The 22,618-nt window shown below is 27.5% G+C and overlaps 1 pseudogene; it reads left to right on the top strand.

The window, feature by feature from the left end:
• LOC113383324 overlaps nt 1-22,347 on the top strand; it is a 49,436-nt pseudogene extending 27,089 nt beyond the window's left edge.
• Nucleotides 22,348-22,618: the final 271 nt, after the last annotated feature.

Genomic DNA, 22,618 nt, shown 5'->3' with positions numbered 1-22,618 from the left:
GTGAGACGATCGGCCAAGCCGTTTCTTTATGAATCGAGGAAAAGTGAAAAAAATTTCGTCTACGTTTTAGCCCGCAATTCTGAATCGATTTTGAAAATTCAAGAACCGTTCGAAAGATATTGGTTGGTAATCGTGCTGATTAGTTTTTGGTAGAGATCGGCCTGCCCGTTTTCTTGTAATAAAGTTTTTTAAAATTCGACGATTTTTATATAATTTTTTTGCGGTAGATATCATAGTCTTCTAGATCATACTAAAATATTACCTACTTATCCTACGACAAGTCGTTTAATTTTGAAAATTTTTCAAAGTTTGCAAAAATTAGTATGGTCTTTTTGGCATTTGTCAAAATTAGAACTTTCATCGACGTTTGCTCAAAAACGCCTGAACCGATTTTAGATATTTAAAAAGCATTTGATGTATCTCGATGAGGATTATCGTTTCTCAGTTTTGTCCGACGATCCGCCGAGCCGTTTCTTTGTAATTTGGAAAAAAGTGTTAAACCTTTCGTCCACATTTAAGCTCATACTACCGAACCGATTTTAAAAAATCAAAAACTGTTCGAAAGATATTAGTTGGGAATATGATACTGATTAGTTTTAGGTGAAAATCCATCGAGCCGTTTTCTTGTAATTAACTATTGAAAACAAAATTTAAGCCGATTTTCATGGAACTTTTTTTGGCGATATATATCATGGTCTTATAGAACTTACTGAAATATTACGGCCTTACGACAAGTAGTTTAATTTTAAAAATTCATCAAAGTTTGGGTAGTGTTTTTGACGTTTGCTAAAAATAAAATTAGATGATTTAGTTGGTATAACGATAGTGTACTTGGTCTTGAACATAGTAAACCATTAAAGTCCTACGGAAACTAGTTCAATTATAATTATTGATTAATTAAAATTATTTATTTTTGAAAATTTGCTTTTAGAAAATACTCCGAGTTAACGTGTTCGTTCGTTCGTTTGCAATGATGTGTAATAAATTCACTCGGAATACTTAGAATCACTCATAAATTAATTTATTTTTTATTGATTAAGTCGATTATTTGCACATATCGGGAAGTTCATGTAACTTGCCTCAAGGCTAAATACCAAACCAACTAGTTGAGTTTTATGTAAGGGATGCTGACTTCATAATGTATGCGGTAAAATATCGAATTAGAAGCAAAAAATTATACACGTCTAATATTCGATATTCAAACCATAGTTTTTGCTTCAGCAAAACGATATTTTTGTTACAAACACTATGATAGTTTGTCATAGATGTGTTACAAAATTCTGTTTCCTTCTTTGCTATTGAAAGTATGTATATTACACTTAATAAAATATGTTTTTAACTTAATTTAATTTAATCGGAATTTGTTATCAGTGGCATGGGTAAAACTTCATTCGTTCTCGATGTGTCAATAATCAGCTATTCGTATTCACCTGAATGTTTTTTCTTTTTAACATATTGATGCTAGTGATGGGAACTGGTCATCGGATTTATATTAAAATTGAAAGCTAAAATTTTTAAGATCTGAATGAAATGTTTGAAAATGATATATGCTTTATTTTGTAAGCATATACTATATTTTTTGTTTTGTTTGATTTGTATATTTTAAATTGAGTGAGTGCATATGAACGTATATTAATTAACTTCCCGTAGGGTAAGTTATTGTAATGGGCCGAAAATCGGAATTGAAAATTTTTACATTTCTCGACGTTTTGAAGGTTTCTGAACGTTTTGGCATACTTCAGAAAAAATGGATGTGTGTGTGTGTGTGTGTGTGTGTATGTATGTATGGATACAAATTTTCGTCCACGTTTTCGGGCGTACGGATCAACCGATTTGAATGGTTTAAAAAACATTCGATTCCTATTGATAGGGAAAAGAGCTGATTAGTTTCTGGCGAAGGCAGGTCTAGCCGTTTCGGAGATACGGAGCAAAGAGTGCAGAAAATAGAAATCGAGTTTTTGAGTGAACGGAGCATCCGATTTGAATGATCTAAAAAACATTCAATTAGTAATGATTGGGAGAAGGGGTTATTAGTTTTTCGCAAAGGCATGCCCAGCCATTGCGGAGATACAGAGCTAAATGTACAAAAAATGGCAGTTTTTGAGAGAACTAAGCGTCCGATTCAATTGATTCAAAAAACTTTCTGCTTGTCTTAACAAAATAATTGATTTTGGAAAAAAAATTTTTGTTCCATTTTTTTTTTTTTTAATTTTTATTTTTTGTATATCAAAAATAATTCAGATTTTATTTTTAATTCTGACTATAGTTTTAATATACTTTAAACAAATAATTTCAACTCTGCAATTTAGTTGATATAATTCTTATAAATATTAGACAATGTTACAATATTTATAACAATCTATTTGAAAACATTCAATATTCCTCGAACATTTCGTTACGGTACGTTTCGTTGCCTTAAGGCACGATGCCACCCACCCCACTAGTTTACGTTTACTTTTACATTGTCGTAAGTATGTAAAATATTTGCTGTTTTTAATATAAGGGTATAATAATATCCAATCAATAAATCGAAAGCTTTCAATTAAGGTTGTTGCTATCGGAAATCGGGGTTATATTTTATACTAAAAACCAAACACGGCAATGATTATCTCATATGAAGCATAATGTCTCATTATTGTAAATTATTTCTTGATTTATGCTACGGCTCAAGGAATTTTATTCCGATGATAAATTCATATATTCAAAGAAATATTTTATTCCAAGTTGGCGATGTACATTAATTTTAGTCCGATGTACATCTCTGTTGATACAAAAACTATATATGTAGATAGTTTTTATCCATTACTTCGATTACTTCGTTCACTTCTGTTTAATTAATTAAAACTGAGAAAATACCGACGTGTAGAGCGACAAACATCGTCGTTAATTAAACATGCGTTATTATTATAAGGAGTTTAATTGTCTATTACGCGCCTCGAGATGTGTTGATAGTATCAAGTGCTATGAATATATTTCAATATATTAATAGGGGATGTCAAATAATACTATATAATACTACTACCGTCTACAAATTAAGAATTTGGTTTTAAATTATTCTTAATCATTTAGAGAATAATCAAAACATGTAAAATAGAATTCTTCGCATCTCATTTCGTCCAAGTCTAAATGAAAGTTTTTTACTTAAATTTAAATTGAGCCATAATTATTTTTTGCTTAAGTCTGTTTTATCCTAAAGTTTAAAATTTCTACAATTATAATTGGAATTGAACATAATAGCAGTAGTAGTTTATTAATATTGTGAGGGTTGCAGTTAAAAATGGTGTGAAGGAATACAATGATGGGTATATAAAGTATATAAAGTTCTTTGATAGAAATGGGTATAATAAGTATATAATAAGTAATTAGTCTTATTCTTCATGGTTTTATGTAACAGGGGTAAATAGTAACAGGCGCTTTTTAATGGGATTTTAAACGATATTAAATTTTGTTATCTCGATTGGGAATGTAAACCGTTCTGCATATTAATGTCATAGCTTCTGTCTCGCAGGCCTTTGCAGTGTACAGAATTGTGCAGGTCCGTCAGTTTTGACATGAAATACTATCATAAAATTTCGGTTTGCGTTATTATTATCGACTAATTTTGAATTTTATTTATTAATTTACTTCAAATATATCAATTTCTGATATTGTTCAACAATTTTGCGATTGCTATTTCGATTAATGTAAAGAAATCACGGCTGGGGTTAGTTGAAACTTGCAGAAGTTATATACACATTCAAGTGAAGATAATTGGGTGAAATGCATAGATTGTAAGCTCTGGGCACATGTAAATTTTGTTACACGAGTCACTACATCCTTTATTTGTATTAATTGCAGCCATACCATATTTTTTATGTGTATTAATTATAGTTTTCGTTGATTTATGAAAAGAATTACTTAGCAACATGTCAATTTTCTCAAAATGAATAATTTAACAGAGGTAATATTGTCGTTTTTTGTCGTTACTACTTGCCCCGATAGATGTTACTAGTTGTAACATCTGCCGGGGCAAGTAGTAACAACTAGCCATAAACAAGGGATAAGTCGTAACACTGAACTTTTTCTAGAAAATGATTGTGAAATAATGAACATTAGTTCTAATGAACAAATAATTATGTGTTGGGGAAAATAATTATATTGGATTCTGTAGAAGAATAGTCATATCATCTTTTCATCTTTGTCACAGAAATGTAATCAGTGGTATTTCAAAATATATTAATTAAAAAAAAAAGCTAGAGGCTTCCTAGCTAGCAAATAATGGGTCATGCGCTCTTACAATGCGTTTATCATAGAAATATCTAAAAAAAGTTTTTGAAACAGTTCTATAAAATATAATTATATTTTAGCATAGATTTTATAAAAATGACAAAACTTAATATGTATGTACCTAAATATTAATTGGATCATTAATTCTTGCTCTTCATAATGCTTACTTTAACTCATATAAAAATAATTGTTAAGATTATTATTTCAATATTTTGTAATTTTATTTTATTAATATTCTGTTATTTACATTTATATTTTTGTATTTATGCTTAATTATTTTTTTATATACTCAACAATTTTGTATTATAAAACTTTGAATAAAGTTTTGATTGACAAAAAAAAAAAAAAATAATAATAATAATAATTTATACATTTCCTCTGGACTATTTAATTGTAGACTATAACTCGCTAAAGAAATCCGGAGATGAGGGTATCTATTCATATTTTCTACGTTAAAAAATTATCTGACCAAGTATGCAAACTTGATATATATTTTTTATTAACTTGCTATTATTATGCTTATTGTAATAACATCCTGATAAGAGAAATAGCGTATTACACCAATAGTATTACACCAATTTGCAAATGTTGAATCACGGGCTTACACAACGATTTTTTATTGCACATTTCCAAAGTTTTGTAACAGTTCCGTGAAACACAATTATATAAAATAGTTTCTCATTTATATATTCGGCTGAATTTTACTCTGTGATAAGTTAAATATTATTTCGGGGTATTTTATTAGTATAAGCCATGCCGAAATCTTATCTCGGGCGTTCATCTTGGGATCTGGTCGCGGTCACTGTAACACAATAAACATAAGGGTGGCGCTATATATTATTTCAATTCTAGAAGAGAAAGCGGTCCTTTAATCTAATAATTGATCGCCGTAAGGCTTTTTATTGTTCCAAGTCGTGTGGATGGCATTTGAATATCACACTTTTTCGAGATCATTATCATAATAGTGTTTATAGTATCGTGTTGTTCTTTGAATATCACGAAATTTATCAAGTGAATGTATTTTGAAGCTCCTAAAAATAGTCATCTATGATCGTGATACATTTTCAAAATTATGCACAATAAATGAGAAGAATAATATAACTATTTTAGTTGTATTATGACTGACATATTCGAAGAATATTATAATTAAAACTATGTCTGAATTTGTGCAGTTAAGAAATAAATGAATTTGCTGGAAAGTTCTACAGTCTCTAGCCTTTAAAAGTCATCCAGTTCATATATGGAATTTTCATTTATATTCATTTTCATAATAATTGAACGCTTAATTGAAAATAATGATATAATCGATTTAGTCATATGGTATTAATTTAATCTCCGCAATATAAATTTCAATATTCAAATATATTAGTTCTATGGCAGGGACATTCGAAGAATGTGACATTATATTTTCAATATTATGCATTTTTATAATAATTTTGTATGGAAGTAATACTACAATCACTGTTAAGTAATACTAAATTTTGTATTCAAATATGTGAGTAGTTTGATCAAGATATTCGAAGAATGTTATTTTCAATTTAAAAAAAAATCTGAAATTATGTAGTGAATTTATTCTGAAGATACTAAAAAATAGTCGCCTCTATGAGAAAAAATCAAAATATATAATTTAATATTCTCATCCATACGCATCCTTAGATTTGAGTTTTTGTGTGAGAAGAATGTAATCAGTTGTATAATATTAATTTAATCAGTAATTGTAATATATCAACTTTTAAAACCTAACCTCCAAATGGCACATACTTTGGAATATATCATTAGTTCTACTTCACGCGTTTATTATCATAGAAGCAACTCATACTATATCAAATTAGACCAACATACAAATCCAGATATGCAATTAATCAAATAACATTCTCCAACTGGAAAGCTAAAAAAAAAAGTCTGGAGACCTGCTAACTTTAAGCACAGCTCATTTTACTAAACATAGATTATTATCTACAAAGGCATTTCGATGGTGGAAGCTTATAGAAATTTGTATTTTCTGATTATCTATAATAAATAATAATATTAATAATAATATAATTTAAAAAAAATGTTATCGTAAGTGATAGCAAATTGTTGCACTTACGATAACATTGTTATTTGGCATTTGTATACAAATATTCTTAGAGTAAATTGGATTTTCGATTTGAATTTGACAAAAACTCACATGGCACAAATTTTGGCTATTTTGAAATCATTTATTTAATTACATTCTTATCTTCGATCTGATTTCCAACTAGGACCGTGTCGTGACAAGCCGGGTTTTTTTTTATAATGATTACCAAGGGTTGCTTGCATCATTACCTGGTGTTCTAGTATATTACATTTACACTCTCTGCAACTGGCACAATCAGATAACAAGGGATTTTTCTCTTTTTTTACTATCTTTTTTATTTTTTGATTAATTGTGCCATACCGGGCTTGTGTAGGTATAGCATCTGATATAAATTATTTTAAACGGCGCATTGTAACGGCACCAAATTTGTAATAAAACTCACCAAGTTCTGTAATAAATCTTGAGTGCACCTCGTTGCAAAGTCGTAAACGACAAAATAAATGCTCACTTGAGTACTGATAAGATCTTAAAAGGATTTTTGCTGCCTTTTAAATGATTAATTATATATTGTTTATACTTAAAAGAATATGGTAGAGACCTTTTCTAGAATAAATCGTAAAATGTCTCAAAGTAGGGTGGTCCTTAATAATAATAATAAGCTATTAGTGAATTTTTTTTTTGAATTATACAGCAGAATAGGACATAGATTTACACTAATAGTAGCTGTATAAACTATAATTTTATAATTAATCTGTGTGTTTTAATTATTTTAATTACATAAATACTTAGTCTAATGCAGTTTACTACTGCATAATGTTTGTAAATTCGGAAATGTTTATCTTTCTTATCAATTAACTAATTAATTCAAGACTAAGTAATGTGATAAATGATTCCTTTTATATTGATGATATTTTGCGATTGAAATATTAAAATTAATGAATTTTATCCTAAATTTAATTTTTTTCTCTACTTTAAGGACGAGCAATTACAGCAAGCAACCAAATTAACTGCAAGAGAGCGAAGATTTATCAGATTTGCATCGACGGAATTTGACAATCAATTGTACATGACACCACAAGATTTTCTAGACAGTGTGGTGGAACAAGATCCTAGACGTAAGTTAATTTTTTTTTACTATACCAAAAAAAATCATAAATGCAGAAATGCTATTAATTCATTTAAACATTTACGTCACAAATTATCGTCAAGATCTTGATTCATAAGAGGCAATTATTCTGGATTTTTTCGGAAAAATATTTAACTAAATAAATCAATAAAGAGAACATTAGATATAATTAGCTATCATTTTTCAACATAAATTGTATTTTTGTATAACTGAATTTGACAATCAATTTGTGCATGACATCCTAAGATTTTCTAGACAATGAGGTGGAAGATTCTAAACTTACGTTACGTTACGTTAATATTTTTTTACTATATTAAAAAAAATTATAAGTAAGTATTTAGTATCAATTGTATTAATCTCACTATACAGATAAATATAAAAAACTTCATTTTAATGAAATATGATTTTCACATTGATATGCTACAATATTTTCTAGACAGTGAATTGGAAGATTCTAGGCTTAACATTTTTTTATTATATTAAAAAATATATATAAATAGTCGAGACACTACAAATTTATTCGGATAAACAAGCTACATATATCGTCAAAATTTTTATAAACAAACATAAATAAAATAAAATAGAATGTTTATACATGAAAGACATGAAAGATTGTTCTGATTATATTTTTTGGATAAGGTGAACACAATAAATAAAGCACTCAATACAATCTAAAATAATAAATACAACCTAGATTAAATAACAACAAAAAAATTCAGTATCGATTTTAATAATCTCACTATACAGATAAACATAAAAAACTTCATTTCCATAAAATATGATTTTCCCGTGGATATACTACTTCATTGTTGGTCATAAACCAATTGTTATTTTTCTTAATATTTTTGTACTTTGCTGAATCTGCTCTTAATTAAAATATTAGAATCAGTGACAGGTTATTACAAGTGTTTGGCAACAAAATAGAAGATTTTATTATCAATTTTGTTATTAAATTATTTTTCACTTATTCTTTATTTACTCCTTACATCAATTACACCATAGCATTAATATATATCATTAATTACTTAGCGCAATTTGCTTCTGAGTAAATTAAAATAAGGAATATTAAATCAATATATTTAGTTGATTTTTTTTATTATAAAATTCAACAAAGAACGCAATTATTCACTTGCGTGTTTGCTCGTTGATTTAGTTACACTTATTTTATTCAAATATTCAATAAAAAAGGTAATTATTCACTTGGATGTTTGCTCGTTGATTTTGTAGTTATTTGTGTATTTTATGAGTGTAATATATGTCTCGATCATGGGCAAATAAATGCTTGTCCATTAAGATTTATTTCGCACTACATCGTCTAAACTTTACTCTGCCATTACTTTCCGCCGTTAATCCGCAGCCCGTCTGAAGCGTCGACAGCTGACTTTGTCGGAGGTTCAAGCGCTTAAATCTTCGACGCCTACGCTCAAAAAAGGATCACATCAGATGTTTAGGAACCTTAGAGAAAAAGGTAAAATTTTATTGAAAAAAATATTCCTTCTGAAATTAATTTATATTACTTTCTTTTTGACGAAACAATTAACATATTTTTAAATCCTAATTTTACAGGATAAGGTAAAATTTTATAAGTTTTCTTTATTAATTCTAAAATGGATTAAATTTTTTTTATGAAACAATTAATATAAACAGTTATATATATATTGAATATTTATGTATATTCTCTACGTAATTTATAGTAAGCATTATATAAATATTATAGACTGATAATATATACATTAGGGTGCTCCTTAAAATGGTCATTTTCGAATTTTCTTGCTCCCAGGGGCTCAAATGGTTCCTAATTGATAAAAAACAATTCTCTGAAAGTTTTAGCTCTTAATATTAACGTTTAGATAGAGCGCAATTCAATCAAACTTCGTATGGAAAGAGCATGGAAAAATTTTTGAAAATTTCAAAAAAATGTTTTAGGTATAACTTAGCGACAAATGAATAAGTTTTATTCATTCATTTGTTCGCTAAATTACATCTAAAAAACATTTTTAAAATTTTTCCACGCTATTTCCATACAAAACTTTGATTGAATTGCGCTCTATCTAAACGTTAATATTAAGAGCTAAATCTTCCAGAGAATTGTTTTTTATCTATTTCGAACCATTCGAGCCCCTGGGAGCAAGAAAATTCGAAAATGACCATTTTAAGGACCACCCTAATATACATATGGTTAATTGATATGTACATTACCATAATTAACTTAGTAATCATGATTTATAAACATTGAAAGTACAAATTTTGCTTTTCTTGACAATACGTTAGGAATTACATTACATTTACTCAATGACAAACAATTACATTTCATAGATATTTAATCAATTTACTTATTTTATTAACTCATGTGTGATATGCATATTCATATAAAGTTTATGTTAAATAGTTTTAGTTAAGTTTAAGGAATTATTATTCAAATGAAAGACTTATTTAAATTACAGGGCGTATTCTGGTCTAGAATTAAAAAAAATATCTATACAAGATGATTTGTAAACATTTTAATTATTTTTGGAGATATATCTGGTTCGACCACGATTAAACTCTGCTATTTCTTCCCATTGCGAAACTTTAATCGCATTTTTCTCGAAACTGCCTTTTTCGATACGATACCCACGATTTCTCAAATTGTACTTGACTAATAATTTACTTGAAATTTTTATTCTTTTTTATACATTTTTTTCACTGTGAGCTGAAGTCAGTACGATCATCCACAAATTCCACAATTCGAGAATATCAAAATTGTAATAAAAATATATTGTTTACCAGCCGCTATTTAGCGAAAAACAATTATTTTAACTTGTCCGTAGTTGATATTATAGCGACATTATTCTAGATTAATAATATCTTTTTTCTTCTTTGGTTTATTTGGAGGTCAGGCGTCAATTTTTTGAGATCACCTTCTAGAATTAAAACTATAAAAAAATAAAAAATATATAAAAATATTATTTGCCTTTTTTTCACAGTCTTTCAAATATTGCATAAAATTCATGACTCTAGACTTGAATACCATATTGACAGCATTAATTCAATTACAAAATAAATTTCGATATGACATCTTGATTTGTAATGTTCATAGATAGATTAGTATTAGTTTCTATTACTGTTACTAGTATAAGATACAAAATTTAGGAATTTGATTGGATTTAATTGGATTTTAAACTTATTCACAAAGTTTAGTTCAATAAAATTATTTGAGCTTATTATTTGTATTAGTTATTATTATTTATTTGGTTTCAGGAATAAATATTACACGGAATATTTATTTCTGCTCTCTATATTAACAAGTAAGTAAATTAAATAATACCAGCAATAATTAATAACTCGGTAATGGGCATTATCAGTTTTTTAATAAACAATTTAGTATTTTTCTTAATATTTTCCCTTTTCAGAGCCACAATCAGGATTTAAAATAGCATTTAATATGTTCGACACCGATGGTAATCAAAGAGTGGATAAAATGGAATTTTTAGTGGTAAGCGAGAATATATTTTGTAAGTATCATTTATTAGTATATATTTTCTAAACTTTTCATTGCAATCATCTTCATAGTGGTATTTAATCTTCAAACTGAGATTTTATAATCCATTCGATGCCAATACTACTACTCATTCTGAGTATAATTATTTATATTTTATACATTTTTTCCTATACAGTATAAGTACATACTTTAATATGTTATCAATATTATATTCTTATTTTTAGCGAAGTTTTTTTACTAATAAATTAAATTGTTATATTATTTTTACATGAAATTAAATACCAAATGAATTGGTCAAGTAATCAAAACACGAAAAAATATTATGCACTTATTGCTAAAGGACAGATTTACGATTTGTATTTACAGAATTTAGTTGCAATTACATACATAGTACATTTTTTTTATTCTAAAGCCTGTGTGTAGTTTTGGAAAATGCTTCTAATTTCTTGGCACTGAATGGATTCGAACGTTGTTATAATAATTGAATATATGATTTTTCATAGTTTTAACATTTTATTTAAATAAATATTTTTTACATTTAGATGCTATGTTTATCAGTTTGAAGATTTGGTTCATTTTATAATATGACATAAAATTCATGTTATTTATATTAATTAAATTAAATTTCACATTTCACTCTCTTTATTATTTATATAACATAACATTTATATTTAAGATTTCACTCTTTCCTACACAATTATTCGGTTTTAATTGTTTATTAAATTTTTGATTAGTAAATTCAAGTTGGCATGAATTTTGCTTAAGATGTTGCATGATTTGGTTCTTTATGGCTGCAGCACCACTCTGCACAGTTACAAAAAAGTATTTCGTCTCAAATTTATGCCAGTAGAAAATTAAATAATAATAATATTATAAGTGGAAGCGTAATATCTAAATGTATAATTGTGGTTTATAGGGTTTGAAATATTTCATGTTTGATGCATTGTTAATATTTATATCGCTAGCGGTTCTAACATTTTTTTCAAATCACTGGTTTTAAATGAAACGTTAGCAATATACAATATATATAATGCTCGTTGTTACTTTTTGTATTGTCGATACTTCAAGATCCACAGGGGCAGTTCCGCTTACGACAATTGTTAACTGCCCAAATTAAGTATTGAACAAATTTAAAAATAGTAAGGATATTATTTTAACTTAAGGCGCTATTTAGCCGAAAGTGTTGTATAAATTTTCTGCAGATCAGAAGATTGCTGGGTGGTTCAATGGAAGATCGAGAATTGGATGAAGGAACTAGAAAAGCAGTGAGTGTTCCTATCTGCCTGCATCCAAACTTTTCCTATCTCAATGAAGAGCGGTAATTTACGAAATTGTCTTACTTGCACTTTATTTAGTAAATGTTGTAGCGATATCTGTTCATTTTTAGATACACTATTGTATGTTCAAACTTTTATTTTTATTTGTCTTACACCTTTTGTCTTTTGTAACTTGTCAGTATATTTTTCGAGAGACATCTTTTTTTAGCATACCTATATACATATAGAAACAAATGATCGATTTCAAAATTATGTAGATTTTGACAAATTTAATTTCATTTCACATAATATATTACACATTGAAAAATTGAATATATTTAAAATGAATAATCGAACCCATAAATGATTCTGATAGATGATAAGATAACAAATAGATAATAAATCTTACATATTCATAATTCTCTAATGAAAAAGCAAGTGAGCCATTTCGTCAAAAGCTCTCATTCCTACTTAATAATCTGCCTCTTAATATGTGTTGTGTCACAATATGTTATCTGTAATTGTTGATATTTGCATCCCTATTTTTGGTAAAATATAATAATAATTTTTACAAATTCCTATCCTGTAAAATAAAGAGTTACTGGCTTATAACATAAGTGGAAAGGTACAAAATCTCTGAAAAAATATAATTTCTCTATAATTATTCTTATTATTAAAAAATATTATATTAGGCAATAATGTGTATATTAAAAGTCCACAAATTTCAGTCGCGATAAATAAAATAAACTAGTGGGGTGAATGGCATCGTGCCTTAAGGCAAATTGCTGGTACTTTCCGTACCGTAACGAAATGTTCGAGGAATATTGAATGTTTTCAAATAGATTATTATAAATATTGTAACATTGTTTAATATTTATAAGAATTATATAAACTGAATTGCAAATTTGAAATTATTTGTTTAAAGTATATTAGAAGAAATTAGAATTAGAATAAATCAGAATTAAAAATGAACTCTGAATTATTTTCGATATGCGAGTACAAAAAAAAAAATTCGAAAAAAAAATTGAAAAAAAAAGTTGAAACAATTTTTTTTTTTCAAAATCAATTATTTTGTCAAGACAAGCAGAAAGTTCTTTGAATCATTTAAGGTCGGACGCTTAGTTCTCTCAAAAACTGCCATTTTTGCACATTTAGCTCCGTATCTTCGAAATGGCTGAGCCTAGGCCGCAGCTGCCTTTGCCAAAAACTAATAAACACTTCTCCCAATCATTACTAATTTAATGGTTTTTAGATCATTCAAATCCGATACTCCGTTCTCTCAAAAACTCGATTTCTATTTTCTGTACTCTTTGCTCTTTATCTCCGTAACTGCTGGACCTGCCTTTGCCAAAAACTAATCAGCACATCTCCCTATCAATACTAATCGAATGTTTTTCGAACCATTCAAATCGGTTGATCCGTGCGCCCGAAACGTGGACGAAAAATTGTATCCATACATACATACACACACATCCATTTTTTTCTGATTTATACCAAAATGTTCAGAAACCTTCAAAACGTCGAGAAATGTAATGGGCCGAAAATCGAAATTGAAAATTTTTACAATAACTTACCCTACGGGAAGTTATAAATTTGTAAAGTTATCCAGGCTTGCCTCCAGAAAGTTTGAGGAAATCTTTTGATTACTTTTATCAAATTTTTAGGCAACCATAATTATTGTATTTGCACGAGAATTTAACACGAAGTATGTGCTAAGTATGCTATTTATTGAAGATTTATTAAAAAAATATTAATTATAAACATTGGTTTTATTTAACTAACTTTATCCTGACGATTCGTTGGTTTTACCAGTTGCAATAAACATGTGCGAGGAAATTTCCAAACGGGACTGCGTTTCTTTTGTCATCTGCGTCTTCGGGTTAATAACCGTACACGTTTATTAATTCTCATTCCCATAAGAATAATACTTTTGAAATAAGATATACACAATACATATAATAATCAACCGTTATGTTGGCCACTTCTGGAGGATATCAGTTTCCAACCCTTCACAGATAAATATTTTACGACCGTGATACTAGACACCGACTCGAGACAACTATATTTTACTACCGCGAGTCCCACACTAAACGTAATTCTTCGTTCTTTGTCTTTATTCATGTAATGATTGTTCGTGGGGTTGATTCACATGATCCTTTATTTATATTCATTCAATACTATAATACTAAATACTATATTTATCTATACTATTGTTTTATAGGCACAATTTTATAAATCTACTGAAGCTATAACTTCTTTTAACTTCTTGTGGGGCGAGGTTATATAATCATCCTTGAAATTATTTGCATATCTTCATGTTTTAGAGGTTTCTGAATATTTTGGCACACCTTGGAAAAAATTGTTGTATGTGTGTGTGTGTGTTTTGTGTGAATGCAATATTCATTCATCGACGATTTCGGGCGCGTAGATCAACCGATTTGAAATATTTAAAAAACATTTGACTGCTGCTGAGAGGGAAACGTACTGATTAGTTTTTGTATTTTTTTCATATTTCAAAATTTTCAAAACATTTTTTTGAATATCGAAAATGACTCTGATTTTACTTTCAATTCTAGATAAAATTCTCAAGCTCGCTTATATACTTCAAATAAATAATCTTAACTTTGCAATTCAGTTTATATAATTTTTAGAAATATGAGATAAGATTCTTTATTCTAACTCTGCTTCATGTAGATTTATTTATGTATTTTTTCATGTAAAGATATATCAACTTCGTCGTCTAATTCATAAGTTCTTATTTTTCGTTTATTAAATACGAATAATGAAAATACAGTATTTATCGAATATTTCATTACGGTGCGGGAAGTTCCAGCAATTTGCAACTAAGCCTCCACAAATTTTGTTTTTTAATTACATTAATAAATAGTTTTTATAGAATCTATAATATAGATCGTCATATAAGATTAGTGTTTAATTATAATATATTTAATTAATTATTAAATTAACGTTCATTAGTGTATTTTATCATTTCAGTCATTATTTTGTAACAGTCATTTTTGTTTTAAACTATTCAGTGGATACAGTACAAAAGTATAAACTAGTTGCAAGTGGCATTTTGCATTGCACTGAACTTGCCAAAACGTGTGAATAAATCGACTTAATCGATAAGGGAAACATTTGAAATTTTATCTACATTTTGAAAGTTTGATACTAATATTCCGAACTATAACATTTTTTTATAATTAAACCACTTTTCGGAGAATTCTAATATTTTTGTTAGGCTTTCGAACGCTTGTTAAGACCTTTATTTTAATACAATGTTTCATCAAAATTGTTTAAAAAAATATTTCAATAATTATTTACGAAGAAACCTCTTGGTAAACTTTACCAAGAATTACTCAGCTTGCGCCAAAAATCGTGAATTGATTTAATCGAGAGGTACCAGCTGAGAAACGAAGTTAACTTGTTACGAGACATGGTCTTAAAGAACATTTTAAAATTCCATAGGTCAAATTTCAAACTTTTATAGTGACAATTTTAAAAGTTGCGGAACTTTAATTCGCCGATTATATACACTATATACACATATCGGAAGGTATACTTACACATACATCTAATTTTTCATAGCTTAAATACTATTAATAATCATCTAATTTATTAATTAATTAAATTGAACTGTAATATAAAGTATCTATCAGAATCCGTTCATGTGTCTCAGGCCATAATAATTATTACTCTTCTTGTAACATGGAAATATTTTTTACGGCGTAATAAATAGACACTAAAGATCGTTTATGGTTCAAAATATAATTTTAACGACATCATACTTATTATCTACCATATACCCTAGAAAAGAATTTTCACGTCGGTCGGAACTATACAACAGAAGGGTTCGTAATTTTCTTCCTCTTGAATGATAATAGGATCGTCAAAATAGCTGTAATCGCTTTTAATATACCCACGGTCGTAAATCCGAAAATCAGCGTTAAGGACGCCGTAAATGTGAATGTTTGGGAATAAAAAGCTTTTAAAATCTTCATACTACATTTGATGATGTTATTAGTTTAATTTTACGATCTAATTTATTCACTATTAAATGATACTTAATATACGTTTTCTGATTAATGCGGTTATTACTGATAGTGGTACTGCAACTATATATTCAATATGCTCAATTACTTTAATTCAATAATAAGTTGAATGAAAAATATTACATTTTGGAAATTTTTATTGAACTTCCCGAATGAGTTGTTCCCGATTTTGTTTCTCGTTTTAAGTGATTGTAAATCGTTTAATATCAGTTTGCCAAAATGTAGGTATGTGAGGCAAAATTACAGCGCTGAGGTTTTCTCAAAAACAGCTTTACCGTTTTTAATAAATTTAAATCCATCCGATGCAGCTGTACAATGACTTGCATTTATTAGTTTTTCGTGTCGATCGGCCATGCCGTTTCTTTGCAATTAGCAGATTAGTACAAAAAATTTCCGCGTTCTAACCAAAAATCTAACAATTATAAAAATCAAACAACTGTTTGAAAGCTATTATTTGTGAATAGTGCTTATTAGTATTTGGTAATCGGCCGGGCCGTTTCTCTGTAATTTATGATTTAACTATTTTTTTAAGCCAATTTTAAGCCAATTTTAATCAAACCTTTTTTGTGATAAGGTTATGATCTTAACCATAATTTAAAATTGTTATGTGCTTTAACGCAAATAACCACTTGCACCTTAGTTAAATTATGTAATATGTAGAGTTCTTTATATAATTTAGTTTTAACTGAAACGGTCTTATTATACAAAATGGAGAGACAGAAAATTGAACATAAAAATATATAATGAAAAATAATATTGTAGAATAATATTCAAAATATATGTTCGTATATAACAATGACATTAATGTTACCTAAAATATGTATTTGAATTCAACATTACTCGTACACTTGATATAAGTTATATAAGCGTCAAGATATTCAGAATATTATAATTGTTTATAATATAATTATTTTTATATTCTAAATTCAAATAATCCAAATGTTAATATGCATCTAATATTAAAGGCGGACCAAATAATAACAGTTTTAAGATTTTCTCGGTATAATTGAGTACTGAAAGCTATAACCAAACTTTGTGTTAGAATAAAAAAAAATATTACAAACTTGCTAGTAACTCTTAGCTAATCCTTTATTAACCCACCTGTGTATCCCAAAAGACCCCTGTGTATCTTTGCATACTTCTAATGATTGTGACTAAATGATAATGCTAATATTTTTCCAAAAATTTGTATGTGTAATGTAATCAGTCGATCCGTACTAATATTAGTAGAATAATTTAAGTGTTTGTGATTTGTTTTTAATCCTACTAGTACAATATGTCTGACAAAAGTATCAGTAAAACATTTGATTGGTAACTAGTGAGTCATGTGCTAAATAATTGGATGAGGAACATGTAACTATAGTATATTTTTTCGTATTATTGAGAAAAAGTATATCAGTAATAATATACATGATCTATATGGTTTGATTAGATGTTTTCTCTTTACTTTAGAAAATATGTCAAAATATAAACTGCCGGTTTTAGAATTATCATTATTAGAAAATGTATTGTAGCAATTTATATAATATGTTTGGGACAAAAAATGTTTTATTTTCAATGCTGAATTGACGTATATTTTATACCTAATTTTAAAGCAATTGTATATCATTGCTGGAATCAGGACATAAGTTTTAGATGGATAACCAAGGGATTCTTAGCTAAAGTAAAGTTTTCGATGAAAATATGTGGTAGATCATTTTCAATAAACAGTATTTTGTAAATATACCATGTGCAGTTGTAATATATAAAAAGTACCTTATGATGTTTACGTTGCTTTTTGCGATTAATCTTCAATCATTGTTCAGTCGTTTGTCATTGATTGCGCAAAAAAACAATAATTGTTTATAACAATAGAAACAGAATAATGAAAACTAATGAGTAACAAACGAAATTCATTTGAGCTGGCTTTTGTGTCTGTTTTGAATTGCCAAGTGATGCTTCAGAATTTTGGTTTTGTGAATTCAATAATTTTTAATGATACTGAAAAAGACCTGCTTACCAAACAGCTTTTGAGCTTAGTTTCCACTAAGGAAATGGCTACATTTATTGTGAAGCCTAGGATAAAATTGAAGAAGAAATCAATCGAACAGAAAGTTTCCGAAGATTCTGAGAATGCTGAAGCTAAAATTGAACCTGTTGTAGTGAAACGTTCACTTGTGAGTAGAGAAAGAGGAAGATGAAATGATTTATTCTGTTTGGCAAAAATGCGAGTATACATAGCGATTTTATCTAACAGTTTGTTATACTGGGAAATATATTTTGGGATTGGTACCGTAAATTTATTAAATGTAAATGAAATTATTGAATAATTTGTATATAAATGCACAACATGAGTGTAATAATATTATACTGTACCATTCAAAAAATATGTCTTCCAATCAAGCTTTGAAACACATTTTATACACATATCCAATTCAAATGCTTCAAGACAAAAGGAAAGATTTAATTCATGTCCTTATACTTATGTTAACGAGTGAATAATTTTTATACGAATGTTTATTAGATAAAAGCAGATTATTTAATGTGAAATATCTTCATCGATATTTTGTAAAAAGCTACCAAATTATTAAATATGCAGTTTGAAAAGTGATTTTTTTATATTTGGCTGTATTTTTTTCAAATTGTAGATCGACTGACAATGACGTAAAATAGTTATATTCCAAACCTTCTGCAGAATTAAGATTACCAAAATTGTCTGATTTTTATTACATGTATTATTTTAAAACATTTTGTAAATTATATATATATATATATATACATATAGATATATATATATATATATATATATATATAAATTTTTACAGATTACCTATTTGTGTAATTCTATAAAGTATCACCTACACAATGCACAATTTTCTGCCTGCTTGAAATAATATTTCACATAACTTGTCTTTCTGTGAATGTTTGTTATATTCTTCTTACCTCTACATTTATTTATTATTTATTATTTATTAATATTTTTGGATTTAAATGTTTTTATGTAAATTTTCCGTGGATTGAATTCTATATAAAACATACGTATTTAGCTTTACATATATACAGCATGAACTGGCTTTATTTTTTTGCATGTTTACATACGGTCAATATACAATAATTATAGTAAATGCTAGAGCTTGCAGAAAACTACAAGTATATATTTTATTAAATATATTTATATAACTCTTTTTTTGTATTTTCTCAATTACTTAGATATTTCAATAAAAAAATTGTTACAGTTTGTTCAGTTGCATCAGTATTCAAAATATCGCCTAAAATATTTTGAAATTTTAATTTCATTGAATATATGTATATGATTCACTTTTTCCTAGTATTTTCTCCATTAATCCATGGTCCAGTTGCATCAGTATTTAAAACCTCGAACAACTACATAAAATATTTCGAATTTTAGTTTGAAATTAACTAATTTTAGTAGTACGTTTACAATATTTTTAAAAAATTATATTTGATATAGTTATTCTTTATTTTTCCAATCGTTTTTTTTTGGCTCTATTGTTCAGCTTTTGATCTCTGATGGCAATATAAATGACCTAATTTTTAGCAAGTTCTATATTTTTTTAACAAATTTTTTTCTGAAACCATATTAGTCGATTACTAATAAATAATTTTATATGATAAAATATTTAGATGGAGCGTATATTTAGTTACGCCTATCGGGGGCGACGCGGTATGGAAGCCGTTGAGAAAGAAAACCCGAGCGTCCGTTTGGCTACGGAAACGGCTTTAGATGATCTGGTTGACGATGATCAAGGATTGCAAAGAAAACATAAAGTGGACACCACGTTACAAGTAAATGTTATTTATTAATAATGTTGTATCAAGAACGTGGATCAGTTACCACTAGTTCCGAATTCGATTTCGAATTAGACCACCTTGATATCAAGCAGTATGATATTAGAAATTTTCTTGAGATTATAGATTTTATATATAGCCTTTTGCTTCTTCTTATATATATATACTAGCTGACCCGGCAAACGTTGTTAATTAAGGTATATTCTAAACAATTTCTAGAGAATCAAAAAAATTAATATTATAAGTGTATAAGGATGTGTTGTCTGAATGCTATATACAATGAGGTATTATACAAACAATATACCCCATTAGTTTGTCTATGTTTATTTCGAGAGCAAAGTCATGAGAATAATCAAGGTTACAAACATATTTTTCCTTCTACTTTCAAATATTGTTGTTCAACAATGCTTAACTTTACTGGTTTTTGACACATTGGTGGTGGACCTTTTAACCCCGTACCTTCATATATTACTATCTATTTTCGATAAATTCTGGAAAAATGTTATTCGACAAAATGTCCCTTTGATCGATACAAAATTTAGGTTCTGAATTTAAATAACATAATAAAGAAAATATAACCTAGAAAATGTTTTATAAATACCAATGAGTATATAATTATGGTAAACACGGTGCTCTGAAAGATCTCATTTGTATAATTATATACTCATTGTTGTTTATAAAACATTTTCAAATTCAAAAGCTAAATTTGGTATAGATAGATCAAGGGACATTTTGCCGAATAACATTTTCCCAGTTATAATTTCGCAGAGATTTATCGAAGAATAGATATATAGTAATATGAAGGTTTACCAGCAATGTGTCAAAAACCAGTAAAGTTAAGCATTGTTTAACAAGGAATTGAAAAGTAGAGGAAAAAAGATGTATAACCAGCTATAACCTTGATTCTTATGACGTTGCTCTCCGGAGATAAACTGTGATCTTTGAAAATCCATAATAAAAGAATTTTTTCCGTTGGTAGTTTTTTAGCATTAGTTAAAAGTGTAGTTATTTTGTAAAATACCTTTAAAATTAAATAAGACATTAAAGCTGTTTGGCACCTGGCCGTTCCAAGTTACCCGGGGTAAAAAGTCTAGTTAACAAATTGTTTAAAGACTGATGTAAAGAAAAGCAGGTCAAAAGAAGAAATACTTAATTCATTTTCTATCTCTCTTCGCAGCAGAAATTTGAAAATTTTATAAGCTCAGTAGCATTATTACAATTATACACAAAATCCAGAATCCAAAAATAATCTGAAAAACTTGAAACGTAATCAATAAGTCGAAAAGACAAAAAAGACTTGGATTGGATTATACCAATGTTTTCTATAGAAAGTGTATAAAATTTCCAGTTTGATTGTATTGACAAAATATAGACAAACTAATGGGGTTTTTGTTTTTATAATACCTCATTGTATATAGCATTCAAACAACACATTCTTATACACTTAAAGTATTAATATTTTTGATTCTCTAGAAATTGTTTAGAATATACCTTACTTAGCAAAACAACGTTTGCCGGGTCAGCTAGTATATATATATATATATATATATATATATTAATAATAATAATTAATATATTAATTAATATATTAATATATTAATAATAATTAATATATATTAATGAATTTCTAAGCAATTGTTTGTTCAATGCTTTTCTAACAAGATTCATTTCTCGGCAAGCATGGGAAGGATGATTTGCAATACGAGGGTTTTAGAAAATTTATGGAAAATTTGCAATATGAAGTTTTGGAATTAGAATATCAAGAATATGCGAAAGGTCATGAAACAATCACGGAGGTAGACTTCGCTCAAATTTTGCTTCGATATACACAATTAGACGGTGATGTTTATGACATGTATTTGGAACGATTGTTGGACCGTGTAAAAGATCAACAGCACGGGTATTACATTTCAGGTAGATATTAAAGAGAATTATTAGTAGAGATACTATATAGAAATTATTGTTTTGAAATCAATCTATTTTATAATCGAGAGTTCTTTTGAGATTTCTATAATATTTTATAATGCTTTATAAAAACTAGGATGTTTTAATTCTTTTTTAGTTCCTGATACTTGGTACTATAAACAAAACGAATTCGAATATTTGATATTATTCGAACGAATAATATAAATAAATTAAAGATTTAAATAATATAAGTAAGTTATATGTACTTAAGTTTTTCTGATTTACAGGAATTCAAAGATTTTTGTGAGTTTCTAAATAATTTGGAAGATTTTGCTATGGCCATGAAAATGTACACATTGGCAGATCATCCCATTTCTAAAGGTTTATATGATACATACATACATGGCATATAATATATATATATATATATATAATATATATATAACTTACAATTAGTGCTATTGCCAGTCGTTTTATTATCAACACCAAATTTACATTATATATATTATATATATAATATATATTATATATATATATATATGTATATATATATACAAATATATTAGGTTCGCAACTAAGTAAGTGCGTAAGTTTTTCAAAAAATTTTTTATATAACTGAATAACTTTATTCTGTAATGCATTGTTCATTTTGATCAATGACTTTTTGTCATCTTTCAAGTAAGG

This window comes from Ctenocephalides felis, unplaced genomic scaffold, assembly GCF_003426905.1.
Source record: "Ctenocephalides felis isolate EL2017-DRISC unplaced genomic scaffold, ASM342690v1 CF-g0.4_SCAFFOLD_00845, whole genome shotgun sequence".
Taxonomy (NCBI): Eukaryota; Metazoa; Arthropoda; class Insecta; order Siphonaptera; family Pulicidae; genus Ctenocephalides; species Ctenocephalides felis.
Note: the sequence above shows the minus strand (reverse complement) of the source record. Positions and strands in the feature narration are given on the sequence as shown.